Raw genomic sequence first — 15,825 nt, forward strand, 5'->3', positions numbered from 1 at the left:
TGCTACTTTAGGTCCACGTGCCGCGGCCTCCGCTATTGCTACAACCTCAAAGCAGCCCTCAATCCTGGGCGCCTTCTCGCGGGGACACAAATACAAGCGAGACAGCCTTCGATGGAACGATGGAGACGATCGACGATGGAATCCATCTATCGTCGATAGTCGATAGAATCGACTATCGGCCCATCCCTAGTATCCACATCTCATTGTGTGGCACTGCCTAAACCATAGGCTGGAATTGGCTGTTGGAGACACAGTCTAGCAAACTAACAATGTCAATCATTTCAAGTATTTTTTAGACAAAATGTAAACACTGAGCTGAGCACAACAATTTGCACAACAATTTGAAGTAAATATGCAAAAGATTGGGAGGGTCCTTCATGTGAGATGGGCAGCCAGCTGTTTCAGAAATGTGAAAGCTGTATGGAATTCCTACAAGGCCCTATATCACCACTTCAGTGCTGCTTCAGTGGATGTCACAATAGATAAAAATGACAAGGTCATGTACAGGGGTCTTATGACCAAAATGGAGCAAGAGGAACTCCTATGTGATCAAGGCCCCGTTTACACGAGGAAGCTTGCGGGTAAAAACGAAAAAATATTTTATCAGAAGTGCCTTTCGTTCGACGGCGTTTTTGGGGCTTAAAAACGCAACAATCTGAAACCACCCTCCAGAGTGGAAAACTTGAATACGCTCCGCCGTAGCGTTTCCGTCTACACTGCCAAGACGCAAAACTCTGCTCAGATCTGCTCACGTCGCGTACGCGTTTACGTCGCATACATGCGCCAGTACAGGGAAATAAACAAACATGTTGGATTATTTCCATGCGTCGGACCTTCAAGCTGCTCTGGCAGCTCTAATAAATTTACAGGAGTCTTTACACGAAATGTACAGGATTTGTACAGATAGTAATACTGAACAGAGAAGGATCTTTTTGGTTTTCGCGGCGCAGAAGAAGGAAGATCCTACTCATGCACTCAGACATGGCGGTGTTGTGTGATAGTGTAGCACAGCACCACCTAGCCGCCTGGCATGCATACCCAATCGAATTCCACACACTTTTGCGTCACCGTACGCAGATTTCCTCCTGAAAACGCTCGTCTAAACGCGGAATAAAAAGTGAAGACACTTTTGCGTCTTCTGCTCAAACCGTCATCATGTATACGTAGCCTTAGCCCTCATGCATGACACATTAGAGGAGACCTCCCACCTCTCTCTAAACTTGCAAGAGAGAGGAATGACCCTCACAAGAGCAGACACATTAATGAGACGAACAATTCGTATGGTTTCATTAATGATTACCTGTCAAGGTGATAGAAGGCAGGAAGCCCTTCAAGCTGCAGAAGAACACAAGTTTATTGGAATTCACTTAAGAAGCACCCCAAGAGCAAGGCAGATAAATTCATCAGAGTTCCTTCACTCATGGAGAACCTGGAGGAGAGATTGATCACTACAGGTTCATCTAGGCCAGGGGTCGGCAACTGGCGGCCCGTGGGCCATAACTGGCCCGCAAGACATATCTGGCCCGCCTGATTATTCTGAAGTTATATTATTATTATTATTATTTTTATTTATTTTTTTGAACATCGAATATCTATATATGTTAGCTTAAATGCAAAGGGCCGGATACAGTGACATTTTTTTCTTTGTTTTGGAATTTAAATGTATCAAATCCTGCTACTACTCCCGGAAGGTTAGAGACACACTCGTCACGGTCACGCGTAAGCAAAATAATAGAAAATAATAGACTGCACTAATATGAATGCTAAAGATATTAAAACACAATTGATTAGGCCTAGACGGACATATGCTATATCAGTCCTAATCCTGAACGCACAGTGCATACATTTTTTCACGGCATTCCCCCCCCTGAAATAATTCCATATTACACAAATCCAAAATAGCTTGTGTGACAACTACATTTATCTTAATGTGCTGATTTCTGAAACATCGCGCAGCAAAGAGAGCCGACTTTATCTGATTCCGCATAAGGTTTCATTGATTGGTCACGTGAAATGACACACCTATAAAACACCTTCTGCAAAATGGCGGACAAGGCGCGAAAGAGAAAGGCATTGTTCAAACCTGAGGAACTTAAAGGGGTAGTTCGGAATTTTGGACATAGGGCCTGATTCCCAAGTGAGCATTGGTATTCTACATCACTGGAGACAGTTTTCAACACATTTCATACAGTCCTTCTAGTTGCAGAGTTCGCTCGTGCTAGGCTAGCGCACGTCAACGGGCAATGCTAGCCTGCTATTAAAAACAGTCTTACCCACTCCACAGTACACCCGAGGTAAATCAATTATGACGACAGACTATAAATCTAAATGTCTGTTTATAGAATAATGTTAGAAATAAAACCAACCTTGCATTGCATTGCATTTTGAGGGAATTGCGGGGTCTCAGCAGCAGTGTTTATATTCCTGTACGTAGGCTACGGCAGCGGCGGACTGATACCTAGGTTACCTGCCGCTGTCATTGCTACAAACGCAGAGTACAGTGAACGAAGGAATTCTATAAGCGTATTCAATTAACAAGATATGCCCACGTTTGGAGGAGTTAGCGATGCATCTGCTTTTGAAGACGATTATGAGGAATTTGTTGTATCCAACGAACCGTACATGTACGAGCCGGTGTTTTGATGTCCAAGCCAGCAGCAACAAGCCACAGTTTAGTCCTTTCTGGATCTCGCACTGGAAATTGGTGGAAACTTTGTGGTGCCCATCTGTACCGTTTATTTCTACAATTTCTAAAAGCACACTGAACCATCATGTTGCCGAGTCGTTCAATTGCGCTTCTGTCCCACGCTTCTCTGTTTACGTTCTTCTGTCGTGATTCGGTTACAAACCTAACCAGCGCATAGTAAAATTCCGCTTCTGCTGAGAAAGTAGTCCCTCGATGATTCATGCGATGCAAGGTTAGTTTTATTTCTAACATTATTCTATCAACACAGACATTTAAATCTATAGTCTGGCGTTATGGAGTGGAGTGGGTACGACTGTTTTTAATAGCAGGCTAGCATTGCCCGTTGCCGTGCGCTAGCCTAGCACGAGCGAACTCTGCAACTAGAAGGACTGAATGAAATGTGTTGAAAACTGTCTCCAGTGATAGAGAATACCAATGCTCACTTGGGAATCAGGCCCTATGTCCAAAATTCCGAACTACCCCTTTAACATTCTGCTTGAGGAGGTGGAGGCAAACAAAGGCCTCTTATTTGATCGCTTCAAAGGTGCCTACCACCAACAAGCAAAAAGTTAAGAAGTGGGGAGAAATAGCTGAGAGAATGACTGCGGTCACTGGCATCACTAGGTCCGATGTGGACGTCCGGAAAAAATGGCAAGACTTTGTCAGTCTTGCCAAAAATAAAGCGTCGGAATTTCGACATCAATCCAATTTGACTGGTGCGGGGGTGCACACGGCGCAGGCCCTCAACGACGAGGAAGAGCGAGCCATAGCCATCATAGGCTACTCAGCCTCCCAAGACATCCCCGGGGGAGTGGATATCCATGCGGGTATCACAGAAGAGGGAGATCCTTCAAGTGAGCAATGGCAGGAGGATAAGGAACCAAGGATCCCCCACCAGTCCACCTCGGCTGGCCCCACCTCCATCGGACCTAGTGACCGCATTCATTATCAGCTATTTCCCCCCCACTTTTTAATGTTGCTTGTTGGTGTGGGCACCTTTGAACGGTTTTTCTTTGAACCGTTTTGAAATAAAAAAAAACGATGTGTGGAAATCACGCAATTACTATGTTTCAGTGAAATGCAGCCTAATATGACCTACAATGGTCTCCACAAACGATAAAGCACATTATTGTCGAACATGTGTGCATGTTTTGGTGTTAAAGCTGTTAAAATTACTCTTGGTTTAAATCCTTGAGAGGAAAAAGATTTGTCTGACTACATAGCATCATTAAGAAGCAATTTTAACTATACTACTATCTAATTATAATAAAGACTATAATACTATTATATGAACTATAAAATAATACATGTGGAAACACCGGCAATGAGTTTGATATACCCGTAACAAATTAACTGTTTAACACTATTCGTTGACAGGTTTTATTAATTAGACTCGGAACACAGGCCTATACAGTATAGTGCAAGTGGCCAGAGAGAGAGAGAGAAAGAGAGAGAGAGAGAGAGAGAGAGAGAGAGAGAGAGAGACGGGAAATCTTTGACCCCCTCGAGGTCTCCAATGACGCGGCAGTCATCCAGCGCCCAGGGAGCCAATCAGACAGCTGCTTGGGACGATCAGCGAAGACCTGAGACGTACAACCAGGAGGAACTTAGCGCTCACACCACAAGTACAGCTCTTGGCCGCCCTCAGGTTCTACGCCACAGGGAGCTTTTCTGCAGGTCGTTTGAGATGGCCAGGGCCTGTCCAAGGCGTCAGTATGCAGGTCGGTCCAGGCAGTGACGTACAGCCTCGTCCGACTGGTTCCGCAGCACGTCTGTTTCCACACCAGAGACGAGTTGAGTGCGACCCAAAAATACTTTTTCCGGTCGTTCCGCATCCCTCAAGTGGCCGGAGCCGTGTACGGAACTTTGGTACCAATTAATACGCCCCATGTGGATGCCCACGTTTTCATATGCCGCTGTGAACGACCATCAGGGCATCATCCTTGATGTCCTGGCGAGATGGCCTGGAAGCACACACGACTCCTTCGTCTTCCGCGAGTCCTCCATCGGCCGGCTGGCTGCAGCCTCCAGAGAAGGGTGGCGGCTCCTCGGAGACAGTGGCTATCCTCTTCGCCCTCACCTCTTCACACCTAACCCGGTGGCTAACCCGGGAGTCGTCCATGACGAGGAATACAACGAAGCCCACCGTCTGGCCCGGTGCATCGTTGAGCGCACGATCGGGAGGTGGAAGTTGTGCTTTAGATGCCTCCACAAGTCTAGCGGAGGGCTCCAGTTTTCGCCAGCCAAGTCATGCGCTGTGATATGTGTGACAGCAATGTTACACAACATTGCAGCTAAGGCTGGGGTAGCTTTAGGTGAACCGGAGGACAATGAAGACGACAACAAGGAAGATCGGTGTGAGGGCGGCCTCCCACATAACTACGTGGCTGGTTTTCAAGCACGTCGAAGAGTGATTGAGAGTTTTTTTTAACCCACCTCCCATATGTCACTAAACATTCCCGTCAACGTGACCAATCCCCACCATACCCCAGCCTTGTGCCTGCTCCTTTGCTCTTTTTATTTTTTTATCTTTTTTTCTACGTTTTATGAGTAGCCTATGTCACAGTCTGCACAAATCCCCCCCACTTTCTCTCACACATTTTGATTGCCCTGCCTGCTCAAACATTTTCTCTTTCTCTCTTTATCATTCAGCAAAATAAGAACATAATGGCCCACAATAGGCTCAGACGTGACACACCATTACCAATGTGTTATAATAAAACGCATCCAATGCTAGGAATGTCAGCTGGTGACGCCACTGAGGCTATAGTAGGCTAACGATGCTCTTAGCAACCTACGAGTACCCTGTGCCGTGTTCCAATACCCGTACTATGCATACTTACTGGCCAAATTGTGAGTACGTAGTACGTTCCAATTCAGATCCGGCGAGAAGAAGTATACTTCAAGGACCCGGATGTCGTACGAAAAACTGGCTAATCGTGAAGTGTGGATCGAAGGACACTTTCCGTACTCAACGGCAGACATCTTAGCTACGTAGCGGAAGAGGCGGAGCCAGGCTGAGCCAAAGTCGGCGCATTTTCCACAGCCTGTATTAAGAGTCATTTTGTAGTTTATGTATAGCTTTTTATAGCTGCTAGGTGTAAAGAGTTCACCGTTGAAAGCGGGATGTTTATTGCTGGGGAGGAGCGGCGGCGGCAGTCGTGATTTCCGGTTGGTGCACCACGGAGTACTTGATTTGGAACAGCACTCACATCTGAAAAATAGTACGGATAGTATTCCTTTAAGTATACTCATGGAAGTAAGGGTATTGGAACACGGCACTGGAGTCCTCGTTAGCTACGAGCGTTTTCACGACGTTCGTTACCAACGATGCTTTCGTGAAACGGTGTGAAAACTGTACGATGCTCGTACGACGCACTTCACGATCCACTTAGGCTAACGATGCTTTCGGGAAACTGGGCCCAGTTCCTCAGCAAGGAACCACACAGCCTGATAAGCATACCACTACAAACAGTGACAGTTACACACAAACAAACAGCGGTGGCCGTAACACCCCCAACCTTAAAATACACCCTATAAGGTTTGCAAGTTACAACCACCCAACCTCAGGAACAACTATAATCTAGATAATGCATCTGCAAATACATTCTCAGAACCTTTTTATGCCGGATTTCTTAGTTGTAGTCTTGCACAAACAGGGCCGACGGCATGAGACGCCGGTTGTGATTGTACATGCGGGCAGGAAAACAAGCGGGTTATGATCTGTGAAAACTGAAACTGAAAAAATGCGACAAACTCCTGTAGTAACCTGCCATTCCTAGGAACTGACGAAGGGCTTTTCTAGTGGTCGAAACGGGACAATCTGTTATGGCTGAGACTTCGGCTTCCACAGGGCGCACTTGGCCTTGCCCCACCTGTCTCCCTAGATACGTGACAGTGGCTTTCCCAAAGTCTCATTTAGCTAGGTTCAGTGTAAGTGTCGCTTGAGCGAGCAGACTGAAAACTTGTTCAAGGCCCTGCATGTGTTCCTCCCAATTGCTTGTCCAAATAATCAGATCGTTAAGGTAGGCATTACACTTAGGTAACCCGACCAAAACAGTGTTCGCTAATCTCTGAAAGGTGGCCGGTGCGTTGCACATGCCAAACGCCATGACGGTATACTGTAGGAAGTGGTCAGGAGAAACAAACGAGTAACTATCCGAGGTAGGGGTTACGAGTCCTGAATAGTAACAGCATTTACTTTACGGAAATTAGTGATAAACCTTGGGGAACCGTCAGACTTAGCTTTGTTGGGCAAAATAACCTGCTGAGTACATCACATGTACATTACAAATATAGCTAACTCCTACCCTAGCCTGATGAGCACATCACATGGCAGGAACACAATATAGTCAACTCTTGCTCTAACCCAACGAACACATAACACAAACATGATAATATAGTCAGGTCAAGGCCGGAGCCGAAGGCCCCATTTCCCAACCAGGCAAATGGTAGACACTCAGACAATGCACCAGTCATCCTCAAGAACGGGAGAGCCACATTAATTTATCACACAGGAGACACTTCGAGGTGCTCTCCCCCGTTAGGAGGAACACAAGAGATACACATGCATATACCAGGGCCTGGGAGCCAAGGTCAAGCAAAAACACACAGAACCACACACACCTCAAACGCACACACCTCATCGAGAGGAGGATACAGCATAAGACTGTATCACACAGGGACTCTTGATCTTCTTCTGAAGCGGACCTTCCACGGAGGCGAAGCTCTGGACGAACCATCAGCGCTGATTAGGGACTTAGACATATTCGATCTCTCACGCTTTATGACTCTGTATAACCGTTGCCACTTTACTTAATAAATCCAAGGTCCTCGTGCCGACAGACTTTATTACCTCTCCGTCTCATTTCATCTGGTCCAGTAACTAGACAGACCGTTTTTCCCCTCAGCTTCGACGAGGCAGGGAGAGCTCCAGGGGCTGGTGCTAGGTGTGGCCAGACCGTTCTGCAGAAGATATTCCACTTCTGTTTTCATTGACTCACGCTTCACCTGATTAGCGCAGTAGGGATGCTGTTTAATAGGGAGCAGATCTTTCTGCTCTTTCAGTTCAATGTCATGCCTTAAGACAGTGGTTAGAGTCTGAACATCATTAAAGAGACCAGCAAAGCGGTATACAAAGTCCACTACATCCTACTGCTGCTCAGTCGTCAGGTGACTTGACTGAGACGGCAGTGTTTTCAACGTCTCAGAATTTGGGAGGCGGGCACCTTGATGGGTGGAATTACGCATCCAGTCGTCAGCTTCTGATAGGTTAGGGTGATCTGTTACAATTAGCGCGGAGATGCCTGGGCTAGCAGCGGTTTGGGAGGACGTAAGGTCTACTGGACTGCTCTCCGTCTTCTCCCTGCAATGGTACAGCTTTAACATATTGACATGACAGACACGTGTTTTTCGCCTTCTCTCGGATGTGCCAATGACATAATCGGTGTCACTGAGAAAGTCACAAATCTCATAAGGACCGGAGAATTTGGCCGAGAGAGCGGAGCCAGGAATAGGCAGCAATGCAAAGACCTTATCACCCACTTTGAAGCGCCGGGGAACAGCAGAGCGATCGTAGTGGTGTTTCATTACTGTGTGGGAGGTTGAGAGGGACTCTTTGGCTAAGGCATTGGCATGGTGCAATTTTGAAGTTGATTAACAAAGTCCAACACATTTTTCTCAGACATGCCGGACACCAGAAACTTATCAAAAAACTTACCCTCACATAGCCACTAGGAAGCAGGATTGAACACATAAGCTGCAATAACGACTCCAGCCACAGATGGCAGCACCATTACGTCACACCGGCCGTGCCTACTTCATAGGCCACGCCCCCTTGACCCTAACCAGCGCGAGATTGGAGTTCAGAGACCTAGGCAGACCCGCAGAGATACCCGGGCCTAAGCCCGGGGCTCGACGTAGCTCTTCAGTATGTCGCTCACACGGGTGTTGGATACAATTCCCTCCCTTTTGCTTCATAGTTACCATACCGAAATACTTAAACAAATAAAGTGATTTAAAAGCGACCAAGGATTGGACTACTTCTTCAAAAACGCGACATCATGTCAAGTTTTAAGGGGACCCGCGGGGCATGTGGCCAAAAACAAGCTCCGCGGGACTAAATCCTAATGATTCCTGGACAGCCTCACGAGCAGTAAACACCACTAATGGGAGTCCCTCATCCCAGCCCTTCTCGGTTTCCAAGCAATAATTACGTAGCATGGATTTGAATGTCTGGTGCCACCGTTCCAAGGCACCCTGAGTTTCGGGTTGGTACGCACTGGACACAACATGTCGTACATTTAAAGTTTCAAGCACCTGATTGAAAAGCCTGAACTGGAAATTTGAGCCTTGATCAGTCTGGATTACACGTGGGAGACCGAAGCCTTCACTACAGCACTGGCTGTTATTTTACGCAGGGGCATAGGCTAGCTTCAGGAAAGTGGGTGGCAGCTAGGTTTGCCAACTATCAGAAATGTAAATAAGGGACACACGCATGTGTACACGCATGCATTTGCTACTACTGTGTTACCACTATTACAGTGTTACTACTGTGCTAGACTTACTGTAGCAAGTCCTATCCATTTAATAATTCATACCATAATCAAGTAAAAAAAAAAAGTATCCTTCAACCACATCTATAATAAGCATGTACTAAAGACACATACCTTAACTTCAGTTTTGTATTTGCAGTATATACAGACTACACAAGAAACAGTTTCAGTATTTTCTGCAAAATAAAAAAAAAATTGGAACAGTAGTATTGCATTTCTTAATGGAACAGTAGTAGTGCAAACATTTGGCCTCTTAGGCCTAACAAAAGTATAAAAACACCTAGTGCAAAATTGATCACAAACTGTAAGCACTTAAATTAACTGTAAACAAAAACAGTGCAATATGATCACAAATTGGAACAAAAACATGAAATGTAAACTAGCACTTATATATCACAAACTGTAAATACAAAACTTGCTGGGCCTCCAAAGCCATGACAACACCTGTGTAGCCAGCAAAAGTATGCACATTAAAGCAGCCGGTCGAACAATAAAATAAACAAACATAAATACAATATACTTCCCTGGCAAGTTGCAACCCCTGTTGGCAAACCCTAAAACAGGTATAGAACATCACACACCATATTTCTTTGTTTTGATCTTTGCAGCTCTAGTAGCAAATACAAAATACATTGTAATGTGTGTACACATTAAATCAGGCATAAACATAAATAAAAATAAAACAAAATAAAAAATCCAAAAGGCACATACTTGCAAACCCTATGGTTCCTAATACTGCCTATGGACCCAGAAAAGATCACACAACCCCATTTCTTCCACTTGTATTTTTTTTTTATCTCTGGCAGCAGCAAGCAGTTGTGTGTCCACCACAGCCTCAGTGTAAAACTTTGAGCAAGACTTTTCGTAATTGAGAGTGATAATTAGCTCACATTTAATAGGTGCAACAGAGCATTTGTTCCGCACATCTGAACACCCTTTCCACGTACCCAGTAGAGGATGGGATGCTGAGAACAAAGGCCACCACAGACAGGATGTTTGGAAGGTCAGCTGCCCGGCCCCTGAGCACTTCCACCCACTTCTCAGCTGTTCCCTTTGACGGCCAATCCTGACGCCCTTTGAGGTGACCGAGGACGCCGTTTGCTGTAACACACTCATCGTAGAGCTCATCCATAGAGAGGTTAAGCCTGTCAATAAAGATTAAATGGCTTTCAGTTCACAGCTATCTGCATTATTAAAAACTACTGAGGCACTCATTAAAATCATTTGACAAAATGTTATTAAAATCACTGGTAGTGATTAGTAGACTGGAATCAGGTGCAAATTATTATTCCTTGGCATTATATGCCAGTAAAGGGAGTCAGTGGTACAGTGTCAGTGTGTTTGTTACATACCTGTCAACTAGGTGTAGCTTCTCAATGATCTTCTCCATGTCGTCGTAGGAGATCTTCCCAGATGTCAGACAGAGTGGTTGCACGTGAAAGTGCCAGTTGTCGTCAGAGAAGTTGCGCACATAACCAATGGCAGTGTCTAAGAAGGCTGTGAACTCCTGCCTGACACGATTGGCATTGTCTGCACTGAATGCAGAAACATCCAAAGCTAGACCTGTTTTGTCCAGAGAGCATTGGATGGAATCAACTATACCTTGGGAAGACTCATCCGGATTTTCAACCAAATCAGCTTCTTTTAAATGCCCTCCTCTGGAGTGAAAAACTGAACGGCTAAAGGGAACATCTTGCGGTTGCCCTTATTGGAGGCGTCAGTTTGTAGAGAGAATTGGAGCGGTGTGCCATCTCCTTTCAACTTGGTGAGCACATCTTCTACTGTTTTTGGTGCCAGGACATCAGTAACCACTGCCTCAGCCTTTGTCCTCCCACAGGACATCTTCTTTGCAATAGCGGAGTCAGGGAGTGTTTGGGCTGTCAATTTGAACTGACAGTCGGAGGAGTTGTAGCTCAAATTGTGCTTGACTGTGTGATAGACATGAGCAACCTCAGCAGCAGTTACCTGTAATAGAAAAAGAAAAATCACTAAATGTACAAATACTGTATGAAATAGAAAATACATATACCTCTGACCTGGCTGTATTGTACATCAGTGGTTCGCAACCTTTTCAGGCCTTGACCCCCCCCCCAAAGAAAACATTTGAATAGTTGAGGCAATACATGTAGTTGACATGGTTTCACAGATAAATAAAAATACATAAATACTGTGGCAACCCGCTCCTCGATTGAGCCGGGTTCCACGGATAAATCACGCTTGGCAGTGTGGGTTAAGCCATTAAAGGCATTTATTGCAGACAACTTAAATCAAACAAAGTAGACGCGGTCTCTAGGGCCTCCGTGGGCCTCTCGCGGACACGAGCGCTTCCTCGTTCCCGTGCCTGGTCTGCCCAAATGTCAGTTCTCTTATAGTGGCTCCTCGACTTTCGGCCAGGTGGCCCCCAATCACGCTGATTGGGGTTCGGTCGGCGCTCTCCGTCGCCGGCTGGTGGGTGACGGTGGTAACGGCCATCCCGGACCAACCCTCGGGCTGGTCCGGGCCGAGGTTTACGGGGCGGGATGCCACAATACACATAGCAGATCTGCAAGGTGTTGTGAGCTTGTAGATCGGCTACGTATTAGGTATTGAAATTCCTTAAATTGACACCCCAGAAATCATGTGGGGAGTGGACCCCCCTGGCCTGGGGGTCGACCCACAGGTTGAGAACCACTGTTAAACATGCATGAGCTGTTTGAGGTGCGTAAAAGTTGTAAACAGACAGTATGCAATATTTTTTTATATTATTAATTATATGATATCTGCTTGCATTACACAATATGATTCAGTTGGTCTTATTAAAAAAGAAAATAGCACAGTGTATCAGTGTTGATACTTAATTATATTGAACATTTAGCAGCATGAATTGACAACACAAAGTGTGAATGAAGGTATGATCAGGAAAATAGTCTGAAATGTAAAGTATACATTACTTCTGTGCAGACCTAAAATGTTGCTATCCCCTTTATTAAGCCAAAGGTTCAAATCAAATACAGTAGCCTATACTTCTACTTGACCTCACAGTAGTGAGTCTTCTTCTGCTCACGCAGGTGCTGACTGTTCTCACACTAGTATCCACTCGTCTAGGCTACTACTAGCATACAACAAACATGCTTAGTTATTTGACATACCATGTTAGCCTCCGGAGTTGCTTGTCAGACAAGGAACTGTGTCAGAGCTCCCTGACTTCTCCTCTGGGTCTCGTTTTTCTTGTGTGCTTCACCAGAAGCATGTTGTCTTACGTCTGTCAGACCACCGTGGCTGACCAAAAATTGACGTCATACAGTCCAGTACAGTTCGCCATAAACTCATCTTCACGAACACTGTCTATCCATTTAAAGTCCCTTTCCCACTCTTTTCTGTATTTTGCTTTTCTTTTTCCTTTTTTTCGTTTTGGCGTGCCGGGAGGAGGAGGTAGAAAGTCGTCGTCTTCACTCGAGGACGAGGTAGCTGCAGCATGGGAAGCCATTCTTGTTCGTGTTTTTAGTTTAATGAAGCCGGGCGAACCGCTTCAGGCAGCAGCAGAGCCAATCACTATGAAGAATGTATCCTAGCAACCACACACATCTGCTGCCATTGGTCGGTACTCATGACAGCCGATTCCGTTTTTTATGGGACGGTTGAGTGACTTCTTCCTCGACCCGAAATACGGGACAAAGTGCGTCCCGTATCATTTCATTACGGAACACGTCTTTTAGTTTCCAAATAAGGGACGATTCTGTTTTTTACGGGACGGTTGGCAACTCTAGTGGCAGCGCACATGATGGCAGCAAATATTTATTTCCACTCTTAGTTCGGGTCAAAGGCCCAACACAATCAATTATTACACGCTCAAACGGCTCTATCGCTGGTATTGGGTGTAATGGTGCGGGGGGATTTACCCGCAATCTGGCAAAAGCGAGGGTTGCATTTCCCCAGATGCTACCATTTAGCCGTTTACCTTGGCATACACACATAGCACCACACTACAAACAACCACACACCACAGTTTAATACACTCCATTTATTTACAACATGCTAGATAATTCACACATACATTTGTTTGTCAACTACCCTTCTTCCTGTCCGTCCGGCAAACTGGTCCATGGGGAACCCATGCCGCATGGGAACCAGGGCTTTATTTTCTGTTCCAGGAGTGTTCATTTGGTTTGCTAATGGCGGGGGTGGTGAGGTAGCGTTTGTACTTCTGTGTACTTCTGAGTGTCGTTATGGTTGGTGTGATTTATTTACCAAAGACTGTTGGTGTATGTGTATATATTTGTATGCATCGTTTGATGAACATATACTGTTGGGGCTATTGTTCTGTGGTGTTTGATTGATGTGTCACCTATCCCAGTGGGCTCACCCAATCGGCCCTGATTGGTAGGCCTATTTAATGGGTTGACATGGTGAGGGAAAAAGGTTGGGTAGAGGAAACTAGACCAGTAAGAGTAACAATATGTTCGGACTCAAGTTCAGTTCTAACCAGTCTACAGAGCAGTAAGTCAGATAGCAGGCCGGACATTCTAATAGAGATAAAACAGATTTTATATAGAATAGAGATGATGGGTATAACAGTGGTGTTTGTGTGGGTACCGGCACATATTGGAGTGAGAGGGAATGAGGTGGTAGATAAGGTGGCAAAAGAGGCAACAAAATGTGAAGAAATTGAATTACGCATAAATATCAGCAAGATGGAGGGTAAAAACATAATTAAAAGGAAAATGAAGGAGAAATGGCAGAAGAGGTGGGAGGAGGAGAGGAAGGGAAGGTGGTTTTATAAAATTCAGAGGAAAGTAGGAGAGGCCAGGGGAACAGGAAGGAGCAGAAGGGAAGAAACCGTAATATCACGGTTAAGATTTGGACATACAGGGCTAAATGCATCGTTGTTTATGGTTGGAAAACATGACACAGGGAGGTGTGATCATTGTGAGGAGCAGGAAACTGTAGATCATGTAATGAACATTTGTAGAAAGTATGAAGTAGAGAGACGACAAATGCAGGATAATTTGGCAGGAATTAAAGAAAGATATGAGTTAGAGAATATATTAAGGAAAATGTCAGGAGATAGATGCTATAGGCACGTATTTGGATATTTAAAAGAAACAAATTTGATAAAGAAAATATGAAATCCGGGTAACTCAGGGTTACAATAGTAAATAAAGATGCATAAAGAAACCAGTAGGTGGCGGTAATGCACATGTTTGTTGGCCAACCGCCAATAAAACCAAATAGAAGAAATAGAAGAAGAAGGGAAAAAGGTCGGGCATTTGATATACAACAGCTTGCCGAGAGGCTGTATTCTTTTGTGTGACTTTTTGTACTTTTTGGCACTGTAAATAAACCGGCACCATTTTTGCAACCTACAACTCTCTGAGCCGAATCCTGCTTTTGACCAACTGACTCCTTGGTTGCGTCCCGTCCCGAATGTGAGTTGGGGGTTCAATACCTCTTTCTCCCATATGACAACAGAGGCAGTACTTCAGCGTCAGATTTCAGGCCTGGCCAAAAGAAATGTCTGAGGATATGTTGCTAAGTTTTTCCTACCCCTAAATGTCCTGACCACTTGCTCTCATGGGCTACAGAGAGAACATTCTGTCGGTACAAAGAGGGAACCACTACCTGGTAAGTGGCATTCCAATCAGAGTCAACAGCTACAGAAGGGGTCCATTTATGCACCAAAATATCATTATCAACTAAATGGGCTACTTTTTCACTGCTTGCTTTGTCGGTACTCACCACATTGGAGAAGCAGCTCTTTAGTGTTGGATCAGCTCTCTGCGCAGCGCACAGGCGGCCACGGGTAACCGGGGGTGCATTGTCTGGACTGATCTCAGTCTCTTTCCCAACCCCTTCCTCCTGCTCCGTATCCCCGGAAAAGTTGACATAAGCACACTATCCGACAACGAGACGTCACCTTCATTTTTACGTGCTTGGGCGCGGGTGACTACGGAAACAGGAAATGGATTAGGATGTGGCTGGGTTACCTGTAGTGACTCCACACACTGAGGGGAATCCAACACTTCCAGTGTGGGGGTCACTTTACCACCGGCAATGTCATTACCCATTAACAGTACAATACCTCGAATTGGCAAGGCCGAACAAATGGCTACGGGAAAAAACCCGGTAACTAATTTTGACTGGATATGGATAAGATGTACCGCCTTAGGCATATGATCCATCTCAATGCCCCGTAATATAGAACCATAACCGCACGCAGACTGCTCAGTGAACGGCAAGGCTGAAGCAAGGATCACAGACTGGGAGCAGGCTGTGTCTCTCAGCACGCGCACAAGTGCTGATCAGCAGGCTCACCTGTTAATGATACAAAACAGTCAAAAACGAACGGTTTGAAACGGGCATCAAAACTTCCATGGTGGCCAAGTTCGGTGTTCGTGCAAGACTCAACTTTGATTAACCCAACTCCCTTAGACGGTGAACCGTGGGAAGACTGCTCCATTCGTTTAAGAGTCAAACAGTTAGCGATAACATGCCCAGGTTTATGACTATAAAAACATTCCAGCTCTTCCCTCTTCGGAGACAGTAATTTGGGCAAACCTGCTGACGAAGCTGGATTATCTCGGGGCTTCTCAACGGAGACTGATGGGA

At 45.4% G+C, this 15,825-nt stretch overlaps 1 long non-coding RNA gene across 1 annotated transcript; it reads left to right on the forward strand.

Moving 5' to 3' along the window:
* Positions 1-13,648: 13,648 nt before the first annotated feature.
* LOC132462330 (uncharacterized) lies at positions 13,649-14,167 on the forward strand. The gene is made up of 2 exons (XR_009526809.1): positions 13,649-13,963; positions 14,042-14,167. It is a non-coding gene; the product is annotated as an uncharacterized LOC132462330 (long non-coding RNA).
* The last annotated feature ends 1,658 nt before the right edge of the window (positions 14,168-15,825 follow it).

The sequence above is a fragment of the Gadus macrocephalus genome, chromosome 8 (assembly GCF_031168955.1).
Source record: "Gadus macrocephalus chromosome 8, ASM3116895v1".
NCBI classification, from domain to species: domain Eukaryota; kingdom Metazoa; phylum Chordata; class Actinopteri; order Gadiformes; family Gadidae; genus Gadus; species Gadus macrocephalus.